The 6,874-nt window shown below is 33.0% G+C and overlaps 1 long non-coding RNA gene across 5 annotated transcripts; it reads left to right on the forward strand.

Moving 5' to 3' along the window:
• LOC109712671 lies at nt 2,372–4,124 on the forward strand. Of its 5 annotated transcripts, none has more exons than XR_002216943.1 (4): nt 2,372–2,731; nt 2,897–2,958; nt 3,216–3,654; nt 3,822–4,124. It is a non-coding gene; the product is annotated as an uncharacterized LOC109712671 (long non-coding RNA). The 5 variants fall into 5 exon arrangements; XR_002216941.1 differs by having other exon boundaries at nt 2,373–2,731; nt 3,814–4,124; XR_002216942.1 differs by having other exon boundaries at nt 2,414–2,731; nt 3,577–3,654; nt 3,814–4,124.

Raw genomic sequence — 6,874 nt, forward strand, 5'->3', positions numbered from 1 at the left:
GGGTGTTGCCATACGAAATGTTAATAGGTAAGTTTTGTATATTTGTTTATTTAGTTTTGAATTTTTTTATACACAGCACCTGACATGACGTTGAATTTGAAGAGTTAAACCACTTGCTAGCCAGCATGTACATATTATCGATTTTATCATCGATATTTAAGAGTATGTTCAGAGACAAGTAATGCACTACTGAAAGCATAGCGGAATGCATGTTAATAAGTGAATTTCTACAACCTATAGTTATCACGAGTGTACTAGGAACTGTAATTGATGAAGTACATATGTGGAGCCAATTTGCTCCCTCTTATTTGGAAGAATAATTGATCAGGAATCTGCCATAACCATGAGCAGATAATTTTAGAACTATATACATTTACAACATATATATTTCATAATTAATATTGTAACGTACAAATGTTTTGATAATTGTAAACAAATTGTTGATGATTCACGACCCATGATTTCTCACCAAGGGATGTATACATACCAACATTTTCACTCCCAAGTTGAAACTCATGAGCATGGCAATAATTAGCTGTCTTTACACAAGATAATGATGGTGACATTTTTAGATAAATTTCGTGCTGAGGAAAAATTAACATAGGACGGACTTTACTTAACATGTCGACTATTCTATTGACATAATACAACATCAATCAAATGCGCACCTATTTCAAATTTAAGTGATACAAGTAAATTAAGCCTGTAAGTATTAGATTCACTACAAAAATAATTAAAAAAAGAATTGATCACAGAGAGGCATCTTGATCAGAATATATATAAAAGCTACTGTTAATACAGAAAATTAAGCACACATATGTACCATTATATTGTTTTAAGCTAGCTAGTATATATATAATATGACCAAACCCACGAATGCATATGGCCTCGACATATCTGAGGCACCGAACTGGGGGAGTTGTTATCTCGACAGCAACTAATCGTCTTCTGATCCACCTCGCTAAATTTAATCTCAGATAGAGCCTTCACCCCAAGCAATAATAAAATGAACTCAGGGATAACTTAAATATCGAGCTAGATAATTTGTCAGTACTGCTGGTTACTTTGTCTGACAATACATTTTTTTGTGCAATCACGTTCATTTCAAGCATTCACAACTACTACCTCTTTTAAGAAGAAAACAGAGCAACAACGAAGCTCTTCCGGATAATAATGTGCATCAGGGCCACAACCGTGACAACCCACAATGCCAGTAGGCAACAGCTATATGATCTAGACAATATGCGAGCCTTCTTTAATTTAGAACCTCTTTGGTCTGACTTGGTGTAGGTTCTTTTTAAGCAGAACTGTACGTATGAAATAGCAACATAGTTTTTATTAAAATCCTCCCAAAAGTAGCTACTTGCTGCAATATAAGGACAATCTTCAATTTATTTATTTATTATCATTTATTATCTTCTTTTATCAACTAAATGATATGTTACTTGTGATTAATTTGCTAAACTCTTTGGTGTTGCTTTTGAGTCAAAAATTTCAGAAATTAGGCCAAACTGTATAATATGGTAGCGTGAGGAAAATATTGTAAATCCTCGACAGTGAAAAAATANTATATATATATATATATATATATATAGTCCATCTACTATCCTATTAATAGGATTGAGGACATTGTCCTATCAAGTCAATTTGAATGATCAGAACTTCAAATTGATAATCGGCACCGTTGAAATTGATCTACACAATTAGAAATGTTTAGAAACCAAATTTTGTAATATTTAAAAATCATTATCAAGTTCATCTTAAGAGTTGAAAAATGAACGATTATAAATAAATAACCTTCTTAAAATAGAGATTAAACTTTCTCAATTCATAATCAGAGTTATCAAACATTATCTAAATAGTATAAAGAATTTTCTATCAAAAATTCAAATAATTTGGATTACTCTACACCGTTAAACAAGCAAACGGCTCATATAGGCCGTCAAAAATTGTCGATTTTACAACACTTTGATCACCATGTAAATAATTTTTAAAATTTATGAAATTTAGTTTCTAGATATTTCAAATACTCTAGGTCAACTTCAACAGCTCCGATCATCGATTCGGAATCCCTATCGTCAAGAACAATTTGATAGAACAAATGCTTGGATAGTAGCCCTAGCCTCTCTCTCTCTCTCTCTCTCTCTCTCTCTCTCTCTCTCTCTCTCTCTCTCTCTATATATATATATATATATATATATATATTAGCTAATATGAATTCCCAATAGCTTTGCCACTTGACAAGCTATCCTTCACCCTTACCAACCCCTCTTTTGAACCAAACCGTCTTTCTGAACCAAACCGCCCTTTTTTCTCTTAACCGAACCACTTCTCTCCTTTCTCTTATCTGTCTCTTTTTTGAACCACATTTGAACCGAACCGCCTCTCTTTTTTTTGAACCGCCTCTAAATTGAACCGACACTCTCTCCTCTCTATGTTTTTTGTATGATACTCTGAACTAAACCATGCCTTTGAACCAGACCGCTATATTTCCCTCGAACCGAATCGAACCATCGCTCTCTCCTCTCCACGTTTTCGTACGACGTTTCCTCTCCCCTCTCGGCCGACCGTCTCTCTCCTCTCTCCGCTGCGCGTTCCCTCTTCTCTCACCATTGAACGTTCCCTCTGCTCTCACCACATCTCTCTCTCCCCTCTCCACCGCATACAATGGATCTGATGAGATGGATCCAAATCTCATCAAATCTGCCCTCTCCTCTCACCGTTTCGTATGGTATGTCTTTCCTCTCCCCTCTCCACCGCATCGCCCCTCTCCTCTTTTTACTGCATACGATATATGGATCTGAATCTCATCAAATCTGCCGTTCTGCTTACGATTCATCTTGCCTACTATATTAATTTTTTTTTCTTTTAGAATATGCTATTGTCTTCTTTTCAGGAATCCGAAGGCTTTTAGATGAGATCTGCAATGGCAAAAGGGTCGACGAATGGGTTTTTTAGGTATCTCTTCATCTCATATTTAATTTGTGGATTTGCATATTATACATTTGATGTAGTGATGAATTTTGTTGGTTGTTTGGCTATATAATTTTTCGAAATCTTAGATGGTTATTTTCGAAACCTTTTTAATTCATAAAAATTTTGTAGCCTTTTAATTGATAAAAATTTTGTTCCCTGAACAAATTATCATGCTTTTAAGTTATATTTCATTCTTTTCAGTATTTGGTTAATCAAAGTAATAATTATGACGATTGAAGGTGCTCGACCGTGTTATTGTGGAAGGACGAAAGTATGGGATTGAATTGATTCTTAGCTTAGTCAATAATCTAAAACATTACAGTGGGAAGACGCAATATATTAAATAGGCATGAGACGAAGGCATAGGATTGAACTCCTCAAATGATTCTTTCTTCTTTGATCCATCGATTTGGAGCTATTCAAGATATATTAGAGGGTAATATCAGCCCGCTGATAAATATGTGCTAAAAATAGTTTATTGCTAAGTCGCAATCGAATTTATTTGGGATTTTCTGAGATATGAACTTTAAATATGATGATATTTGATCCAATATCAGATACTTTTTAGACGATGCTAACAAAGAAAAACCACTTGGCTAGAACTGAATAGAGATAATCCCACCATCAGAATCAATGAATGAGTCTCGTACATCCGATGCATTTGGTAACACCTTTCAAGTAAGTGCTCTCAATTTATTTATTTATTTTTTAGAGAAATAAGTGTCCTCAATTTCATATCTCATTGATCTCATAAAATATCATGTAACTTTGTAATCGAAGTGCAATAGATAATAATAGTACATTTTAAGTTTTCAATTGATATTTTTTGTTCTAAAGAATTGTAGGATTGGATTGAAGAAATGGTAGAATATGTGAAGTTGTCGGGGTGAGGAGGATGTTCTGGAGCATCCAAATATGCATGCCATACACATGCTGCAGAGGGTAAAACATGCCCTGCATCCTCTCCCCCATTCCTATGACATCAACTGTAATTTACCACACAAACTGTTTGGATTTTGTTCTTTTACTCCCAAATCCTGCTATTGCCTTTGTTGTAATCTCTAGATTAAAAAAAACAAAGAGATAAAATTGGGTTTTTCTTTTTTTGCACATTTACCTTGAGAAATATATCAAATACTAATTTTTCAGGCTTGTCCCTACAATTACACATATTGACAAGGGTATTAATGCAAAGATAGGAAAATAAAAAAGAAAAAATTGTCCAAATTGGTTTATTTGAGTAGTGCCTACGTAGTATTTGAGAGAATGATTAGGAAAGCTAAGAGGAGGCTATATTACACTCCTGGTCCTCAAACTATAAGTTGCACAACACTTTGATCTTCAAACTTAAGTACATGATGATGGTAATTAATATTGAGGTCATTTTACATCTACCTGTAAATTCATGAAGAAGATGGATGATGTAAAATTACCAATTTGTAGATACTAATGTTCATTGAATATTAAAATAATGAGAGAATGCTGTGAACCATGAAAATTGTGTAAGATTGTAGACTTATCGCGTATCTCTAAAATAATGATGTACACTGAAGGAAAATACCGTGGAATTAAAAATATTCATACTACATGAAGTCTAAAGTTTAATCAGAGTGAAATTAAATGTTTTATATTCTGTTTTTCAGTTTTTAGGCGGAGAGACTCTCTGAATTCTACGAAGTATTCAAAGGTGTTCATATCGGTACCTTTGAACTTCATTTCTCAATTATTTTCACTAAAGTGCTCAAGCTATTAATTTGACATAAGTGCAATTATAACTATGTAGGTTCCAACCGTGTCTAGATGTTCATCGAGTAGGTAGTTCATCCACTATGTAACCTTGCGCTACATTCATCATGTGATGTTTTTGAAGTCTAAATTATATTTGTTCACTTAGCCAAGTTTTTTGGAAGGCATCAAAAATTTATTTAAGAATATATGATTTTCAAAGAGGCGTTCTATGTGTAAGAGCTCACTTGGGAAGGATTAATTAGTAACACTTTGGGTAGATGATTTCCAATTCTCTTTTAAAGTGTATAAAATAGTGAGCTTTTCGTTTCTTTATGATCTTATTGATGGGTTCTAATTGAGAGAAAAAAAATTACTTAAAATTTGATGCCTTTTGATAGAAGGTCCTCTTCTCATACTAATAATTGGTTTATCAATACAAAATACTAATGAAAATTTTCTGTTAGCAAATTTAAATCCAATTTTGACAATGTGCTACACTGAGGGAAGGTCTGAATGAGTTCGTGTAGAAAATATTTGCTTAAATGCAGTTTCAAGTAAGAATATTTGTTGAATATTATAAAATGGTTTTAGAGACTGTTTAAGATCACCTTTCTTTCCTCTTTATTTGGGTAACATNATTTGGGTAACATAGTACCTTTTTTTTCTTTTTATTATGTAAGTTTGTTTATGATCATAGGATGCTTTAAATATATAGTTAATTCTATATGTAATTGCTGGTAATGCTTAAAACCTATTAGATGTCATTTGGGCTCTGCATTTTCCCAGTTGATTGGACCATGTAATTCAATAAATTATATTGAGTGTCCTTAATTAGACAATGTAATATAGTGAATGCAATTTTGAGTGCACTATACAAGGAAACAGAAAAAAAAAAAAAAGAAGAAGAGAAGTTTATAGTATTTTAATTGCAAGTAATGTTGTTAAGAATCTAGCAGCTCTGCTAGGTATATTCTTGGGAAAGAGGAGAGCATGGGAGGCTCAGATTCGGAGATGATAAGAGTAGTAAAATGGTTCCTCAAAAGGTTTAGCTCTTAGTTAGAGAAACCAAATACAATATTAAAAAAGTAAAATTATTCTTTATATAGGATAATAAAGAGATTATATGAAAATTTCTTAAATTTTTCGTTGTTGAATTATCTAAGAAAAGTTGGACTTCCTAATTTAAACATCTACAGGACATTCATTCCATCGCATGCAGAATATTTTCTTTAGGTATTATGTTTATCTAACAAGCTGTTGAACCAGCTCAACTTATGTCGGTTTGATTATCAACATTGAATTATGTGTGCCAAGTTCTTCGACTAGGATTTTCATGCTTGTTAGCTTATTTTGAGGTTGATGAGAGTAATAGTTGAAATTCTTCTATATTTTTTTGTTGGTAATTTGCAATTTTGTGAAATTTTCTTCAAATTTCATGAATTTTTTATATAAATTGATTTTTTTTTGCCTAAATCTAAAGAAAATCTTGACAAATTTGTGTGGATTATACTATCATTTTCATCAACTGCTATATAATTTTATTTTTTCTATAGAATCAACCCGCCGCAACGCGCGGGTACCTTCATTAGTATCTATAATATCTATATTTAGTCAGAGCAATAATAAGGCAACAAAACCGACTGTTCCTAGACCAAGTGGTAAAGGATTTAATGGTTGGTATCCGAGACCCAAATTTGAATCCTAGTTGATTTACATTTTCAGCAAGTTTATTTCTAAATGAAATAAACGAAGCGGATAGCGTGCTACCTATCTCTGAAAAAAAAATAATAATAAGGCAACAAATTGGAAAGACTTAATTTTGAGGGGCGCGCAGAGACTTGTTTCACACTAACACTAGTGGGGCGCATGAAAAGGAAGAGATAAGCATTTGAAGGTCTGCGTGGAAATGGCAGATTCGTTTTCCTTGGACGCCAGCGTTTGCGAGTCTTAATTGATGATGGCACGGGAAGAATTTAAGTACTTATTCTCCTCGCTGCTAGATACGAGCAAAAAGCGACGAAGAACGCATCCATCACCAGTTAGTGTCTTATATATTCCGAGGAATGCAAAATGGCTCACGCAAGCTACCGCTAGCGCTCTTTATTTCTATATATATATATATATATATATATATATATATATATATATATATATATATATATATATATAT

The sequence above is a fragment of the Ananas comosus genome, linkage group 7 (genome assembly GCF_001540865.1).
Source record: "Ananas comosus cultivar F153 linkage group 7, ASM154086v1, whole genome shotgun sequence".
Taxonomy (NCBI): Eukaryota; Viridiplantae; Streptophyta; class Magnoliopsida; order Poales; family Bromeliaceae; genus Ananas; species Ananas comosus.